The 18451-nt window shown below is 44.0% G+C and overlaps 1 protein-coding gene across 1 annotated transcript in view; it reads right to left on the bottom strand.

Annotated features, from left to right (window-relative positions):
- Positions 1–5636, bottom strand: part of CHRM2 (cholinergic receptor muscarinic 2) — a 166701-nt gene extending 161065 nt beyond the window's left edge. Inside the window, exons 1-2 of the mRNA XM_061165879.1 lie at positions 5134–5636; positions 4703–4869 (exon numbers count right to left, since the gene is read on the bottom strand). The gene's annotated coding sequence lies outside the window, so the exon portion shown is untranslated. The remainder of the gene's footprint in view (positions 1–4702; positions 4870–5133) is intronic.
- Between the last annotated feature and the right edge of the window lie 12815 nt (positions 5637–18451).

Here is an 18451-nt window from a genome sequence, read left to right as displayed (position 1 = left end):
CAGGTAATTTCTGTGCCCTTACTTTCCTCTGCCAGAGGCAATCACTGGGTCAAGCAGGTTATGCCAACAGAAGAATCTAGTTGGCGATGAATCTTTCTTGCTTAGGTTTTAGGGAATACAACCAGAATACACAGTTTAACTAAAGGAGTGGGGAGCACATTGCTGGACTCAAAACACCAGAGTTGTGATTTCCCCAGACATAGGGGAAAACGTGCACTGTATCTCCACAGTGTAAGACAAAGCCTGGTGTCCAACAGGAGTCCAAAGACAGCCGTTGTTTGAATCCAGGGACCGCGACTTACTAGCTATATGATCTTGGGTCATTACCTGACCCCTCTGAAAGCCAGTTTCCTCATTTGTAAAATGGGGACAATAGCATCTACTTCATAGGGTTGTGGCCATGATACAATAAGAAACTGATTCATTAATTCACTCATTCAACAAATAGTTAATAAAGTCCTAGAAGGTGACAGACACTATTTTAAAACACGGGATAAACCCCTGACAGAAAAAGATGTGATGTGCTTAGGACAGTTTCAGAGACTTAGAACACACTACATGAAAAGTGCACTTCCAAGGAAAAATGGCCTGCTTCCTTTGTTCCACACAAAACACAGACTACCATCACCATGATCAACCAAGTGGCCCTGCTGAGCTCTGGGGCACGTGGTCAGTACCCTTCCTCCGACACCTTGTAAGGAAAGCAGTCCCCACGTCTGCTGAGTGAACCAAAGGCAGACAAAACCGGGACAGGAGACAGGGAATGAAGCAGGTGGTAACAGTCACCAGGAGAATGTTGGCGGTTTTGATATAGAGAAGTTCACTGAGGAGCACAATACAGGCCCACGTAGGAAAATGCCAACTCAACTCCAATACAAAGTTAAAAGAAGAAAACCAGGTCCCTCAAGGAAGCTGTGTGACAGAATGTTTCTGTCAGTCTTTCTTGATCCTACTGAGTAAACTGAAGAAAGATTAAGATAAAAATAAGAGTGGGGTTTGAGTGGTCATATTAGGCAGTTACTCATGGGCATTCTCTCACAGGCACGCCCCAAGGACTGACATCAGTGATGGAGATTATTATGGGGCTCTTAATGGCATGCTCACAGATTCTTGTCCCCATTTTTTCCCTCCCATTCTCTCTTCAATTCCTTTATTAGAATAAATTGCCTCCTCTTCCTCTCTGGCACTGGCTTTACCTTTGTTCATTGCTGTGGGTTAGAGTGACATGTGTCTCCTGTCCTTCTCCAGTAAAGCGGGTTCCCTGCCCTCCCCCTCTTCTCTGTGAGCCAGCAGACTGTGGTCTGCTGTTTTCCCCAAAACTCTGAGACTTCCCTTCCCTCCTCCTGTGCTCAGAGGGTTGGCTACTCTGAAATTAGAATTGTAACACTGCCACTGAATGTACATACAAGTGCCTGATGTTAGGGGTTATCTGGGCAAAGAAGGGGACAGGATCGTGTTTGGAGCAATGTCGGTTTTTAAATGTGAAGATCCGCCCCCCCTCATATTGACAGACTGTGGGGGCTCATTCCAAAGAGACTTTTACCTACATTCGACTGCTGGCTTTCCTGCATCTGGCTTCCCAGGTGGCTCAGTGAGAAAGAATCCACCAGCCGATGCAAGAGACTCGGGAGACATGGGTTCGATCCCTGGGTTGGAAAAATCCTCTGGAGTAGGAAATGGCAATCCATCCAGTATTCTTGCCAGGAAATCCCACGAACAGAGGAGCCTGGCAGGCGACAGAATGTGTGGTCGCAAAGAGTCGGACACGACTGACAGACTGAGCACGCAAGCACACTCTCCTACACTTAGCCCTGAAGTCAGCTGAGTTACAGACACATTCTGTGGCTTCTCTTGAACTTAAACTAGGATAGGGATATTCAAATCGACCTAATTTCTCCCTACAATCCCCCCAGACAACCTCAAACACCTTACATAAGCAAACACATTTTTCTTTTATAGGAAGACCAAGCATCTTTCAGGAAGCCCACCCTGAATTTTTGGATCCAAGAACTTTACCCCACTCCTGCCCCATCTCATTCACAGAGTTTTAAAACAGTAAGCTGAGTTGGTTGGTATTTCCATGCCTTTTCAGGGTCAAGTTTTACTTTTCAGCTTTAATTGGCATAATTGTTTAGCCTAGTAAAGCATGTAGAGTCATTAGAAGTTGCTTATAGTACTGCCACAGCTAGACACATTTACTAATAATAGTAATAATAAAAATTCATCTGATAATAACTTATTACTTCTTGAATCCTTAGCCATCAAATCCTGCAAAGCTGCTACACTGTTGGCACAAAATTCTTCCATCCATTTGCCAAGAGTCTCAAAAGTCCACTTTCTGAATTGTAGCCTAATATAGTTCTTAGTGTGATCCACTGGTTTAATTCTATGATTATGCCCTTGTGGTTATCACCCCAAAGACCCCACATACACACACCTAATTGCAGTTTCTTAACTGTGTCATCATCCTTATTATTTGCTTATCAATGAAAATGTACTCTCTCTATACATCCTTCTATATATTTTATATATTATATATATATATATATATAATCTGTATATACATAATGTATATATACAGATTGCCAACAAAATACAGCAGGGGGACCCTGTAGCCCAAGGCTGGGTGAACAGCTATAGTGTAGGAGGTACCACATTCCAGAGCCCTCTCAAGGCAGGTAAACGGGAAAGGCCTGGAGCAAAGAGAGCTGCTGGTCCACTCCAGGACCTGGCTATCTGAACTTCCCCAGAGAGAGGTGGCTCCCCCAAGGGTGGGCTCTCCTCCACGCAGGCGCTGAGGGGGCCAGAGCCTCAGGGTCCCCTCAGAGCAGTTGCAGCCGAGCTCCAGTGCTGGGGGCCTTTGCCCTCAGAGTCTCCCCCCACCCCACCCTCAACCCAAATTCAAGTTTTTCCCAGGCCTTTCCCATTGCCCCTCTGTTTCCTCTCTGGAATCTGGGCCGGCTCCCCTCCGCTTTGGTCCAGCCCTCCGCCGGGCCAAGGCCACCGCCGCTGTGACGGTGATCCTGGCCAAGGAGGTGGTCCCTGCTGCAGGCGCTCGGGGTTGTGGAATGGGGGGGCGGGGGCTGCGTGCGTTGCAGCAGGGAGATGCGTGTGGTGTCGCGTGCTGTGTGTACTAGGGGATGGGCAAACTACACGAACCCACTGCCACCCAGCGCTAAGAAAAAAGAGCAAGAAAAGCAACACAAACCAGAAAAGGGAAAGATGAAAGGGAACTAGAAAGTCGATGCGGGGGATCCCGGAGCTCGAGGACTTGAAGGCTCTGTGCTCTTGCCGGCTCCCGCGCCTGGGCGGGCCGACCTGGAGCCCGTGGGGGCCTCAGCCACGCACGGGCCGTGGCCGCGAACCAAGTAAGGACACCGGAGGGCGGCTCCGGTGAGATGTCGGTCAACAGCTCTGCTTGCCTCAGGCGTTTACCTCCGTTTCTCCGCTCTCCTCCCTCCCCTCCGTCCCGAGTGACTCCCCAGAGATATTTCCTTGCTGGCAACCCTGGTCTCAAGGCGTGGGTCTGGCGAGCCCAGTGGACCCTCCCTTTTACGATTTTGTGGCTCAGAGCAGCCTGGAGGACGGCGACGAGCTGGAGGCTAGAGGAAGATGGGGACGCAGGCAGGAGGCTGAGGCAGTGGGTGTGCGCTGCTTTCTGAGTCAGTGATTCCGGGGAACCTTAGGTCTTGACCTCTTAAGAGCTCTCCCAGGCAAGCAGCGTCCAGCCCCGCCGGGGGCGCCCCAGGGGCGGGGGGCAGAGCGCACAGGTGGAATTGCTGCGCGACCTCCCCTGCGCCGGCTTGGACCTTCCGAACCCCGCAGGTTCCGAGAGCTACAAGTTATCTGCGATCGCCCTAGTCCGCAGGTGCGGACGGCAAGGGGATATTGTGGGTGCAGTTGTTCCCAGTCTACAACCCCGAAGCCCGCCGGCGTGGCTCAGAGCTCGTTGTGTGGTGGCTGTCGGCGCAGCCCTGGCACGGTCCGGGACCCCGCGGGCTTGGGGCTGAGACCCTGTCCTCTAGCCGAGGCGGACCGCCGACCTCGTGGTCGGGCCGAAACGGGACGAGGTTGCAGAAGGCTTCCTCCTCCTCTGTCCTGGGACCCTCTCCCCATTCGTATTCCCCACCCCCCGCCCTTGGCCACGCTCCTTGGACCACAGCGCGAAGCCTCCCTCTGGCAACCTGGCGCGGGCGCCCAAAGAGCTGTTCGGAACGCTGAACCCGGGGATCGTGCCGGGCCGGGGGAACCGGGCCTCCACCCCAAACGCCTGGGAGATGTGGCCAGACCCCAGGCTGGAAGAAACGTGAGGGGCAGGAGAGGGCGAAGCTCCCCAGTCTTGCGGCCACCGCAAGGAGGGGGAGTTGGTGGCAGTGGCGGGGGCGGCGGGCTGGAGGAGGGAGCGAGCCCCGGCCGGCTCAGGCCCCCCGGCCGCCTTGCCACATTCCTCCGGACTCGGCGGCCCGCGGAATGGCACCTCTTCCCGCGCTCTGCCTCTTCCGCCCCTGCTTTCCAGACCCGCCATCCCTGCCCTCAGTTCTCCAAGCCCCAGAAACCAAAGTTTCCGTTTGAGAATCTGGACTTGTGGAAGAATTCGCCAATTCCCTCACCCCAGGCCCCTCCGCGCCCGTTCCGGGGAATCGGGAGGTGCCAGGGTCCCTGGCGCTGGCCAGCGTAGGGCTGAGCAGCTGGCTCTCCTTACCTGCCGCCGGATTAGCTCCAGTGGCCTCCTCGGGCTGCAGTATCCCTGGCGTGGGCTGGCTGGCAGGAACGTGGAGCCCTTCACGGGTTCGGGGCTGACCCGCCGCGGAGCTACCCGCGCGCGGCTCAGAGTCCGAGGCCGGGCGCCGGCTCGCTCTCTCCCTTGATCTTGCAAACGAAAAGAAAAAGATTAGTTGGTGCCGCGACACTCAGAGGGGTGGGGCGGGGGGAGGCGGGGAGAGAGCGGACCCAAAGGCTCGGGCAGGAGCCGTGGGGCTCGGGCGCGCGCTAGCAGAGTCACGCACCCCACACGCGTCCCAGGCACTTTACGAGTCTGGAGGCCCTTGGCGGTGTAGACTGGAGTTAAAGTGACACTGCCCCCGCCCGCCACACCAAACACCAAAGGCGAAGAAGCAAAAAGGACTTTCAAACCTGGCTTTCACGAAGATGAGTCTGGAGAGCAAGACCGAACGGAGACCCGGCTGGACTGACGAGCTGGGCGGGATTCATTTCTTCACTAAAGTGATTGGGGAAGTAGTTATTAGTGTAGGGGCAACTAATTACTAATTAGTTCGGTGGCTCTGGCGATCTCCGAGTGGAATCTGCAGTTTCAAGGCTCTGGCCAACCCGCAGGCTGGCGCGTGTGCGTTCGTGTGTGTGTGCGTGCCCCTGTGTGTCACGCGCACTCGCTGGAGCGGGTCTCTGCGTCCGGGCACCTTTGGTATGAAAAGAGAGTGTGTATGTATTCGTCAGTGTGTGTTCGATTAGCTGCGATGTGCAGACAATTTCTGGGGGAAACATTTACAATTTTCTTTCAATATGACGGGATTAGTTGCTGTTGAAGGCGCTCCTCCAATGAACTCATCTCTGCTCTCTGATTTGGCGGTTCTTCTGAGGGAATATGACGGCCTTTTCTCCAGGCTCCCTTCTGCTCCTTTCCGCGTCCATCCCCAGAGCCAAGCTCTCCGTCTGCAATTTCTACATCAGAACGTTTACAGTTACCACCACTGCCCAGTCCCATTCCTGCAAGTATGATTGCTATAAGAGTGACATGACATATTGGGAAGAACTCGGTGTTGCTTTCTGATTGCCAAAGACGCTTAAGCCCAGTTTTTCCAGGTGGGAAAATATTAGAAAAATCCTCTATGCTTTGTAAACATATAATCGTGCTGAACTACTCACCGATTGTTTATTTCTTTGGGACACTGGCCAGTGTTTAAGAGGAAGAGGTAACTGTTTTCTTTCTTCTTTTACACTAGGGTCAATGCCCATGTTTTCTTTGACTAATAGGCATTAGATTACAAAGTATTTATGGTCCTTTATGAAATTTGGGATCTCCGTGAAAAAAAAAAAATCAGTATATAACTTTTCTCTGTTAAATCAATCTTAGCTTTTTATTTTTTCATTTTAATGAGAAATCCATTCCAAGAAGAATATTCATTATTTTTAGGCTGTAGTCCCAATTGATAAAGATAAAATGATATAAACAATATGATTCTAAAGTATAGCTGAGGACAAGACTTGCTTTTGTGAAACTATGTGTATATAAACATAGCATCAGTGTATGATATGCTATAAGGCTGCATTTTCTTTCATCTACCTTTGGCAATCAAATGAAAACAGCTTGAAACCTTAATTGATGTATCCAATTAAGTTCAGTTCAAATCTTGATGCCTAGGCCTTTGCTAGTTGTCAAAAGGAATACAGAATAGCAAAAGTCGTTGCCCCTGTCTTTTATAAGCTCCCCATTTTATTGACTTCCCTGGTGGCTCAGTGGTAAAGAATTTGCTTGCAATGCAGGAGCCACAGGAGATGCCGGTTCGATTCCTGGGTTGGGAAGATCCCCTGAGGAGGAAATGGCAACCCACTCCAGTATTCTTGTCTGGAGAATCCCATGGACAGATGAGCCTGGTGGGTTACAGTCCATGGTGTCGCAAAGAGTCAGACAGGACTAAAGCGACTTAGCATGCATGCATGCATCTTATTGGCAGGGAAAGACATTCAGATGACAATCAAGATGAATAAATATGCAGCAATATAAATTCATCAATAAATAAAAATTGTGTATATGAAAAGGTCTGCCTTTCTGTTAACTCATAGCCATCACCAAGTAGGACATGGCACAAACTATGTGGTTTGATGTAAGTCATCCTGAAATAATGCATTACATACCGTGGCTCTACCTTCAGCCTCCATACCCTCACATCCCACCATCACTGGGACAGTATAAGATGCTTGTTAGAAAATCAAGACAGTTCTGTCCAGTCTTGACCTCAGCTTCCCCCAGCATTTGACCCACTACATTAAACACCTGATTTTGTTATTTCTTCTCTCTTAGGTTATCTTTTGAAAAGGAATTCACATTTTCCTTTCTCTCTTCATTATTTCTGACTATTAAGCCTCTATGAGCCCAGGGAGTTGGCTTGGATGTTTAAAACAAAACAAAACCACTTACACATCCCAAAGCAGAGAAGTAAAGGGGAAATAATTCCTAGCCAGAAAAAGAAAAGAAGAAGACCCAGTGATCTGTTGTTATTCTGTTCTTTCAAATCATTAATGTTTTCTTACAAATGGGGTTTTGTTGCTGTTTAGTCACTAAGTCATGCCTCCTGTGATCCTATGGACTGTAGCCCACCAGGCTCCTCTGTCCACAGGATTTCACAGGCAAGAGTACTGGAATAGGTTGCTATTTTCTTCTCCAGGGGATCTTCCCAACAAAGGATTGAACCCACATCTTCTGCAATGGCAGGCAGATTCTTTACTGTTGAGCTACCAGAGAAGCCCACAATTGGGACTACACATTCCAAACAGAGCAATAAAGCAAAAAGCCAATGAAATCTAATGAATATTTTCTTAGACTTGAATAAAACAGAGCCCATGAATCACTGAACAATCATGTTTAATAGAAGTCCTGATAGTTATGGCCTTTCCGAGAAGAGCTGCAAATGGAAACAGTATTTTTATCAAACAATCAACAAAAATGTCCATTTTTTTCTTCTAGGTCATAACTGAAAACACTTTTTAAAAAACATATACTTGTATCTGTGCCAGTTATTGTGTGCTTCTGAAAAATTATTTAACTGTTATGTGCCTCATTTTCTTAATCTGTAACAGGGATATAGTAATAGTAACATTCCTATTTTTATAAGGAATAATGAGTTTTTATATGGAATAATGAGTGCATTCAGGTGAAGTTTTCGAAAGAAGGTCTGACATACAGCAAATTAGTTATAAGACTGTCAGTAAGGATTTAAAAACAGATTCTTGGGTCATGTCTCTGACCTACTAAATCAGACTATTTAAGAGTGAGTCTTGCCATTGGAAACCATACTGCTCCTCAATTTCATGCAACAAGCATGTTAAACATAATCCATCAAAACACGGACCAGAAGAAACACCATTTTCCCCTTTCTAGTTTCTCTTTCTATAAAAGAAAATATTAAGTATACTCAGAGCATTTTATTTTTATTTCATAAGCCAGTTCACTTTCTGAAATAAAAGAGTACTCTCCCCTCCCAGGAATACAGCTTTTACATTTATTAGTAACCCACAGTGTGGGACACTTTCAAAAGTGCTTTTTAAAGACTATAGAACACATATCTATGGGTTTCCCTTATCTACATGCCTATTTTCCACCTCAACGAACACTAATAAATTAGTAATTTCCACTTGTGAGGGCAACCTTATTACCTGTGACCTCAAAAACTTATTTTCAAGCATGTGCTCAAAAGAGATGACTTAGAATATTTGACAAAGCTCCTTTTTGAATATGACTGTAAATAAGATTACCACCAACATGAGGAAAAGGGGGATGAAGAATCTCAGGCCTGGAAATGTGGTGCATATTTTATTGTGCTGTGCTGATTTCAATGTGGCAATAATTAGGCTTCAGTAATTAGATGCACAAATCAGCACTCTGTCATCATAAGTACATTAAGAGGGTGACGAGTTCAGCTCAAGTGGTTTCCTACCAGGTATAGTGGCCATAACATTTTCTTGATTCTCTGCTTTCAAAGAACCAAGAAAAGGAAGGTGAGAGCTTTGACTATATAGGGAAAATGAGTGGAGGGCAGGGAGACTTTGCCATGTCTTCATCTCCCACTCACATAAACTGTTCAGGATTTGAACTAGGAAAGTACAGCATTTATCAGCAGGCGGTTTGAGAAAGGTAGGCTGATTTTTCTGATGTTTGCCAAAGAGACCTATCTTTTCCTTGACCTCAGTTTGAAATATAACAATCCTGGGTTAAAAGTGAACCTCCACTAGATGACAATCATCACTTAAAACGGGTGCTACAATTGCCCTCATTGTTGTGAAATCTTAATAACAGTCCGATAATAGACACACTATTCTTCTTAGAGTTATTTGTTATTTGTAGTTATTTTCCCTACAAATCTTCCAGAGAGTAATTTAAATGCTCCTATTCTTTAGCTAGAAAAGATTATCTCTTTCTCTCCTAGAAAATCCTAAGCTTTTCTTTTTCAGTCCCTGCAATAGGAGTTTCCATATACAAACGAGACTGATTCTGAGTGACGATGCTTGGTGACAGTTTAACAAACAATGCTTTGCTATTTTTTCTTTCTTCTTTTTCTTGAAGTTTGGCATCACAGCTGTTTTAAACTCTTCCTTTCCTAGCAGTGTTGGTGTTATCCAAAGCCTGAAAACATTTACTGCTGCTGAGTCTAAAATATTTAAAATACAGAGTTCATTTTCAAACAGGGAATATGAACAAGGGGGACAAAATGAAATACTACCTTGCAAGATGTTAAGCAGTCGCAATGGCAATAAATCAGTATTAAGAATGCAGGAGGAAAAGGCCACATGGGACATGTGTTTCCTGGAGAAGCTATTAGTGTCTGGGCGTTCCTCCTTCCAAGACGTAGTGCCCACTTCCTCTTTGGAGGTAAACCTCTAAGATGGAGAACTGAAACATTTCAACCACATCAACCTCATGGGAGACTGTGACAAATAGCTTAAATTTCCCCTTTTCACAGCCTGAGTGAGATGCCAGAATCTCAGATGGAGATAAGATTCTAGCACGTTCAAAGTGAAAGTCTTATCAGACTCTTCTCTGTGTGGGGAGTCCTGAGTTATTTGAATCAATGACTGCATGGTAGAGAGTAGGTTGTGTGTATGTGAAAGTCGCTCAGTCCTGTCTGACTCTTTGCAACCTCATGGTCTATACCGTCCATGGAATTCTCTAGGGCAGAATACTGGAGTGGGTAGCCTTTCCCTTCTCCAGGGGATCTTTCCAACCCAGGGATCGAACCCAGGTCTCCCACACTGCAGGCAGATTCTTGACCAGCTGAGCCACAAGGGAAGTCCAAAGAGTAGGCTAGGAATTCTCAAAATCTTTTTAGTCTGTAGGGAAACTTAATTTCTTAAAGTTTAGAATCAACCAATCACATCACTGTGGACAGTGACTGCAGCCACAAAATTAAAAGATGCTTGCTACTTGGAAGAAAAGCTACGACAAACCTAGATAGCATATTAAATAGCAGAGACAAAGGTCTGTATTGTCAAAGCTATAATTTTTTCAGTAGTAATGTACCTATGTAAGAGTTGGACTATAAAGAAGGCTAAGCACCAAAGGACTAATACTTTTAAACTGTGGGACTGGAGAAGACTCTCGAGAGTCCCTTGGAGAGCAAGGAGATCAAACCATTCAATCCTAAAGGAAATCAGCCCTGAATATTCATTGGAAGGACTGATGCTGAAGCTCCAATACTTTGGCCACCTGATGTGAAGAGCCAACTCACCGGAAAAGACCCTGATGCTGGGAAAGATTCAGGGCAAGAAGAGAAGGAGGTGACAAAGGAGAAAGGGGTGACAGAGGATGAGATGGTTGGACGGCATCATGGACTCAATGGACATGAGTTTGAGCAAACTCTGGGAGATGGTGAAGGACGGGAAGCCTGGTGTGCTGAGGTCCATAGGGTCGCAAAGAGTCAGACACAACTCAGTGACTGAACAACAACAAAAATCACATACTTATGGGAATTCACATAATTCCTCAGGTTACATAGTCACTTGGTTCTTAAGCTAAATAAAACGGTCCTTCGAGGGACAGGTGGAATTGAAAACCTTTCAAAGATATCCTGGAGGCAGCATCACAGAGGACAGCATCCTCACTAAATTTGACTTGCTCTCTTTCTTGAGAGTGACTGAGATAGTTGTGATGCACAAAGTTGCCTTGTACCAAGCAAGACTCAGCTGAATGTATCTGATAATATCCCCTGATATAGACCTTTTCACTTTAAAAACAAGCCTTCTCCTACTAGTGTTCCCAAAGAAGAGTTCCCTAAAGCATTCCCTGATTTACTGTGCCTAATAAGACAGACCCTGAACACTTCATCCTTTCTTCCTCATTTACTCACCAAGGTCACTGGTTTCCAGTTTAAGGGCCTCATTTAGAAAATCTCACGAGCTGTATTCTATACATCCCTGCAAAAAGGAATGAGGCAAGGCCTCAGACAAAGTCAATGTATATGCTACATTCCTACAAAGCTTTTATTGACAAACATTTTCTTAGAAAGCAAGCTCATTTTAAAAGGATGCCCAATAAACATGCACTGGTAATCACTGAACATTTTCAATAACAACCACTCAAAACCTACCCGTAAAGCTCCACAGCTGACACAATGTGCTCTCCTGTTATTGATGCCAGGATATGGAGCAGACAGATTCCCTTGCATGACTGTAATCCCATGGAAATATTTCTTGAGCAAGTCTCCTGTAAACAAGCTGCCATTGCTTTCCTTCCTTCTACAGCATTGCGAATCGCACGAGACACTTCTGAGAGTAGAGTGTTTCTCAGAAGCCTATCATAAACTAAACATGAGGTATTGAAATTGGCTCAACAAAATTAGTATATCATGCAATATTCTCTTAAATATTAGGGCAACAAAAATAAATAAGAAAAGATTCCTGCCCTTCTGAAAGCTAACCTGTTTGGAAAGAACAACAGAAACAGAAATACTGCTCTTAGACACTTGTGGTAAAACTTTTGATGCCATAATCCATCGGGGATTGGGAAAGGGCCTGACACTTTCCTATCAGAGAGCTGATTTCAGAGGTGGACTTTACATAAGGTATACTCTACCTGGGATTGGGAAGCTATGACAAGATAGATCTTGGGAGAGATGATGGATGATGGAACAATAGTTAATATACTTAAAACCATTACCAGGAAGATGCTGTTAAAACTGAAGATGTATATTAATGACCATTATTAATAAACAGAATTTTTGTTCAGTCGTTCAGTCATGTCTGATTCTTTGTGACCCTGTGAACTGTAGCCCACCAGGCTCCTCTGTCCATGGGATTTTCCAGGCAAGAATACTGGAGTGGGTTGCCATTTATATTCCACCCCCAAAATATGCCTCTTTGATTATTTTGAGCTGGTTATTTTTGAGAAAAGGCAGACATGGGAGAAGTTCTGAAAACTGAGTAGAAGTTACTCTTTTGTAAGAGACCTTTTTACATTTGTAAGGGAAATCTCCATTTGTAAGGGTATCTCAAGACACGACTGAGTGATTTAACACTCCCTCTCCAAGAGAAGGATGACTCTAAAGCTCTAGAAATAAGTCTTATCTAAGGTGAAAGACGCTTCCCTGGTAGCTCAGACTGTAAAGCGTCTGCCTACCATTCGGGAGACCCAGGTTTGATCCCTGGGTCAGGAAGCTCCCCTGGAGAAGGAAATGGCAACCCATTCCAGTATTCTTGCCTGGAAAATCCCATGGACTGAGGATCCTGGTAGGCCACAGTCCATGGGGTCGCAAAGAGTCCGACATGACTGAGCAACTTCACTTCAAGGTGAAAGACAGAAGAAGAATGTTCTATTCAGTCATGTCCAACTCTTTGCAACCCATGCACTGTAGCCCACCAGGCTCCTTAGTCCATGGGATTTCCCAGGCAAGAATATATACTTTTTGTCCAGGGCACTATGCTCGAGGGTGGAAGTTCATTGTATCTTTCATTATGCTAATTCTGTCTTGTTCTGTGTTTTGGAAGTAATAAGGTGATTGTGAAGTTACTTAGCAGTGAGTGTCTCTGGCACATGGACATTTGTGTAATTTCTTGAGAAGAAAACTCTTGGGCACGGCTGTTAAGCTTATTCTAATTATATAATGGCATTGGGGATGAGGGTAATGTTACTAAGAGCTGGAATGCAGTCCTTGTTTATGGAATAAACTTAAAGCAATAGGAATATTTTTGAGTCATAGTTTATACTTTCAGTTTGCAGAATAATACTAGGCTTATCCCTGGGAATGTTCTCTTCGGTTTCTGTATGTCTTGCCCTAGTGTTGGTGCAGGAAGGAAGGAGAGAATTAAAATGAGGCACAAAGATAAACTTTCAAGGTGAAAGTGGGAATATGCCACCCAGTGTCTAAGAAGAGTGGGGCTTCCCTGGAGGCTCAGTGGTAAAGCATCCACCTGCCAATGCAGGAGACACAGGTTTGATCTCTGGGTTGGGAAGCTCCCCTGGAGAAGTAAATGGCAACCCACTCCAGTGTTCCTGCCTGGAAATCCCATGGACTGAGAAGCCTGGTGGGCTACAGTCCATGTGGTCACAAAAGAGTTGGACACAACTTAGCGACTAAACAACAACAATCTAAGAAGAGCAATGGTATGTAGAAATTTTTTTTTTTCATCATCTCAGAAGTAGGGATTACCTGAACAATACTAGGAAAATGAAGAAGATGAAAAATTGCTAAATTATAAACAGTAGACTTGCTTTTAAGGCCAAAACATGGGAAAGATGGCATCCAAAACTCTCCACAGAACAAAGCGGGGCTCAGGTTTAAACTTCTTTACTTATTAGATGTGACCTTGGACAAAATGCTCAAATCCTTTACACCTGTGAAAGAAAGTCAAAGTGGAGCTGATAACATGAAGAGAGCTCTCTAAAAAGGAGCCAGAAGGCCACTGAGGAAGAGTGACTCGTGCATGTCTCAACCCAGATAGAACCTGACCTTTTGACTGCTTATTGTCTTAGCAGGCATCTAGAACGTCTGCCAGAAACGCAAGATAGTTATTAGACCCTTACCCTAAAATAACTCATGATAGTCTATCCACTTATCAAACCCTTACCCTAATATAACTCATGACAGCCTATTCTTCAAAGACAAGTATTTGCTTTCCTGCACCTGAGTCAATCCCAACTCCCACCAGACAACTTATGAACCTAACGGCTTTTGTCTTTATAAGCCCCTGATACATTTCTTCTCTGGTTTTACCCAAATCTGTGTTTCCCGAATTGCAGTTTTTAAGACTCTCAAATAAAGTTCTTTGTCCCTTGTTATCTCAATACTGATTATTTTTCAACATACCTCAGTTCCCTCACGTGTAAGCAATGTGTAGAATCTTCCCTAGAGTCATCATGTTGATTAAATGAAATTGTATTTGTGAAAAGTATTTTGTAAAATGTGAACTATTATTGACTATGGTGGCGCCAGTGGTAAAGAATCTGCCTGTCAATGCAGGAGATGTAAGAGATGTGGGTTCGATTCCTGGGTTGGGATGAGAATCCCATGGACAGAGGAGCCTGGTGGGCTACAGTCCATAGGGTCACAAAGAGTCAGAAACGACTGAAGCAGCTGAGCACGCACATGTAACTAAATTGTGATGTGAGTGACTGCTTTCTTTTCTCCTTGCCCATTCTAAGTTCTCCCAGGCAGGTGTTTCCTTCTTAATTAAAAATAATGTCCACTTAGGAGAATATTACCTATTATGTGGCTGGGGGGCAGGGGAGATTTGGGGCAGGGTGTTATTCATTCATGTTATGTGAGGAAAGAATCCATGTGTAACCTTACTAGAAAGGTGAAGCAATCACTGGTTTCTCCTTTCCCTTATTTACTGATATTACTGATATCACTTATCAACTCCTGGTATGGAATGTCAAATCAAGGAACCCCTGTCCTTATATATATCCTAACGAAGAAACAAAATCTCTGCTTCAAAACAAAGCTGCCTGTCTGCCCTGTGTCAAACACAGAACTTCCCACGGTTGCTTTGCTCTAGCTTCTAAAACCATGAGTAGTCATATCTGTTGGCTATAGGAACTAGTTTCTAATTCTTTGGACCATAAGTACCTTCTGACAGCCAAAAGATTGTAAACTAACTCTTTATGGGGCTTCCCTGGTGGCTCAGTGGTAGAGAATCTGCCAGACATTGCAGGAGACTCACATTCAATTCCTGGGTTGGGAAGATCCCCTGGAGAAGGAAATGGAAACTCGCTCCAGCAATCTTGCCTGGGAAATCCCGTGGGTAAAGGAATCTGGTGGGCTATGGTCCATGGGGTCACAAAAGAGTCAGCCACAATCTAGTGACTAAATAACAACTCCTTTTAAATCTAAGGTTTTGTTCAAGGGCTTTTTTCTGACCACCTAAATTCACAAAGGTTCTCTTATATCTTTTTGCCCTTGAACATTTTCTCAGTTGCTACCCTGTTCTTATGCATCCTACTGATTGGCTTGGGATTCACCAGATAATTTTAACCCCAACTCTCTAATTCCTAGAGATTCTGTGTAAGTTTAGATTTGAACTCTTTGTTCTTAAAAAAAAAAAAACAAAAAACTAGTGTGAACCACGTTTCTGCTGTCTCTTTTAAATCTAAGAACATCTCTTACGAGTCAGGATATACTCACTGCAGCTGGGCGGTAAGCATGGTAGATCTTCCCCCAATCACCAAGTCAGTTTTCTTTAAGTATATTCAATCTCAAATTTATTTTGAAGTGGTTAATTGCTCAGAACTTGAACACCTAAAGGGAACATTTCTCAGTATACTATTATATGATTTTATATGAGTATGATGATAATTCTCATGGAAAAATTTTAAAACTTGTATTAAAATATGAGTTATCTTTGGCACTGGCTTATTACCTTTAGCCAGAACGTTAATATGCTGATAACATAAATACATTATTTCTGTATCATTAAAAACAATCCTGATACATTAGACAATTTTTACTGTGACTGCTTAGTGACGACTTATTCTGCAATGTTAGGATTGGCAGAGTTTCTTATTTTATTTTCTCTCCTTTCCAGAACTTCTAATTGTTGTAACTGTTTCTATTCTGGAGACATTCCTGGTGAAGTTAAGTTGTAAACTAAGAGAAAATCATTGAATTAACAAAGTAATTAAGACAAAAAAAACAGGAATAAATTGTAAAAATGATGGCAGTAGATGGGAAGAGATTAGGGTGGGAGAGGGAATGTGGGAAGACATTGTGAAAAAGGCACTTACCAAGTGAAATTGAAACCCAGCCCCTATAAATCTGAGTTCCTTGCTGAATTAATGGTTAAGTCTTTACCTGAAACTTTATTCCCTTTCTTGTCCTACTCCTGTTACCTCTCGGATTGAGGCATATCAAAGAAAAGGGGGAATTGAAACTAAGCAGGACCCTGCGTGGCCGTCACAAGTACAAACCCTTTCCTGTCGCTCATTTCTTGTTTGTAGAAAAAAAAGACTTTAGTTTCCTAGGCCTTCACTAAATCCCAAGGAGCAGACTAAAGCAGTTACCAATTAGGGAAGTGAGAGAACATAGAAACAAAGGAAAAACAGTCAAGCAAGAAAAGTAATGACAGTTTAAACAACAGTTCCGTAATAAAACAGTCCTCATCCCTCCTCAAGGGACATATATAATCACAAATATATCTAACACATATATCTTTAAGTTGTTCTGCAGAAAATGAGACCCTCACCCAAGTGGAGATGTCTGCATGCTGACCCACACAGTAGATCCCAGACTGGTTGGAACCAGAAGGTTGATGATTAAGATTCCTAAAACATCACCCTGTCACCTCACCATCGGCCAATCAGAAGAAAGTTCATGAGCTGCAACCCTCACCCTGAATGTTGTCTTTGAAAATCCTTCCCTGAAAGGTCTTTTGAGCATCAGCAGCCCATTCTCCTTGCTTGGCAATCTGAAATTAACACTCTAATTTCCTTTACCACAACCCAGTGTCAGTACATTGGCTTTGCTGTTGGCAAGTGAGCAGAACCGAATTCAGTTTGCTAACAAAATTAGATGTCCTACTGGAGCCATTATTCATGATCTAAAAAAGACAACTAGAAAGAACTGGTGTCTAACACCAAATACATCCGTGGGAAGATGGAAAACTAAAACAAGCGCTAAAAAGGCAACACGCCATTGCTTGTTTTGTGCACCTTTGTTAAATTGCTAGAAACTACAGCCTGGCTCTTATACTAAGGTGAAAGTTCTCAACTCCTCCAGTTCAGTTAGCCACTCGGTCGTGTCCAACTCTTTGCGATCCCCTAGACTGCAGCACGCCAGGCTTCCCTATCCATCACCAACTCCCAGAACTCCCAAACTCATGTCCGTAGTCAGTGATGCCATCCAACCATCTCATCCTCTGTCATTCCCTTCTCCCCCCACCTTCAATCTTTCCCAAGATCAGGGTCTTTTTCAGTGAGTCGGTTCTTTGCATCAGGTGGCCAAAGTATTCAAGTTTCAGCTTCAGCATCAGTCCTTCCAATGAATATTCATATTCAGAACTGATTCCCTTTAGGATGGACTGGTGGGATTTCCTTGCAGTCCAAGGGACTCTCAAGAGTTTTCTCCAACACCACAGTTCAAAAGCATCAATTCTTCGGCACTCAGCTTTCTTTATAGTCCAACTCTCACATCCATACATGACTACTGGAAAAACCATAGCTTTGACCAGATGGACCTCCAATGTGTCTTAAAATCCATTCCATTGAACTCTAACGGTAAACAAGTAGCAGAAACAAAAATAGTCTTGCAAAAGCTTCTATTTCTTTTTGCTTGCTTTCTCCCTTCTGTGGTGACAGTTTTCTCTGTAAACTGCTTTAAAAACTTGGTGGCGCAGACAAAGAGACCTTACTCAAAAGAGCCTGGAGGTGTGTTGACAGGGTGGAGGAGAAACTTGGAATATGTAGCAATCAAATTGCTAAGGATAAGGGTCAGAGCATAGTACCCCAAACCAGCTTGCCATTCTGTTTCTCAAAATAGATCCGTTGTGAACCAGAAAAATTAATCTAAATGTTTTATTAAAGATATAAATAGCATCTACTCCGCCAGTTTTACAAAGCACAGCAGCACTAGGGAGACAGCATTTTAAGCATTTCCATGTGTGTATAAACATGCAGAGCATTTATTTGGCTTTCATTTAGCCCTGAAGAATAAAAGCGACTGTCTAGTATAGATAATACTTCATAACACAATTCCAAAGAACATGAATTTGTAGATGTATGAGTGGTTAATTTGGAGTAAGCTAAAGTCTCCATTCACACTCTCCTAAGTCTGCTCCCATCATTGCAAATGCTTACATTTTTCTTTAATAGTGACCATCCTGATTCACTTGAAAATAACTTGTTAAGCACTTATTTATGTGCACACTTTTGTGTCATAAGATCAATAAACGGCAAGCTTCAGATTCTCACATGATGTTCCTTGTACACGGTATTGCCCTATTACAATGGGATGAATTTGGTGAAAAAGCACATGGCCACATCTGGGAGCACCAATCAGCTTCTCATAACTAGGTCCTTTGAGCACTGGAAAGCCTCATGTATCATGCACATAAAGGAATAATCATGTGGCCAACATCAAAGGATTAACACATTCTACATTGCTGAATTGTAAATTTTTAATTTTAGGCTTCATAAATTTAAAAACAAATGTTAACTACTTGATAGATTTGTTCTGGAAAGTATTTCAATATAACCTGGCTTCCAACTGTAATGCAAAAGTGATGGCTTAGT

Source organism: Dama dama, chromosome 18, assembly GCF_033118175.1.
Source record: "Dama dama isolate Ldn47 chromosome 18, ASM3311817v1, whole genome shotgun sequence".
Taxonomy (NCBI): domain Eukaryota; kingdom Metazoa; phylum Chordata; class Mammalia; order Artiodactyla; family Cervidae; genus Dama; species Dama dama.
The sequence above is the reverse complement of the archived record's forward strand: the minus strand, read 5'-3'. Positions and strand labels throughout refer to the sequence as shown.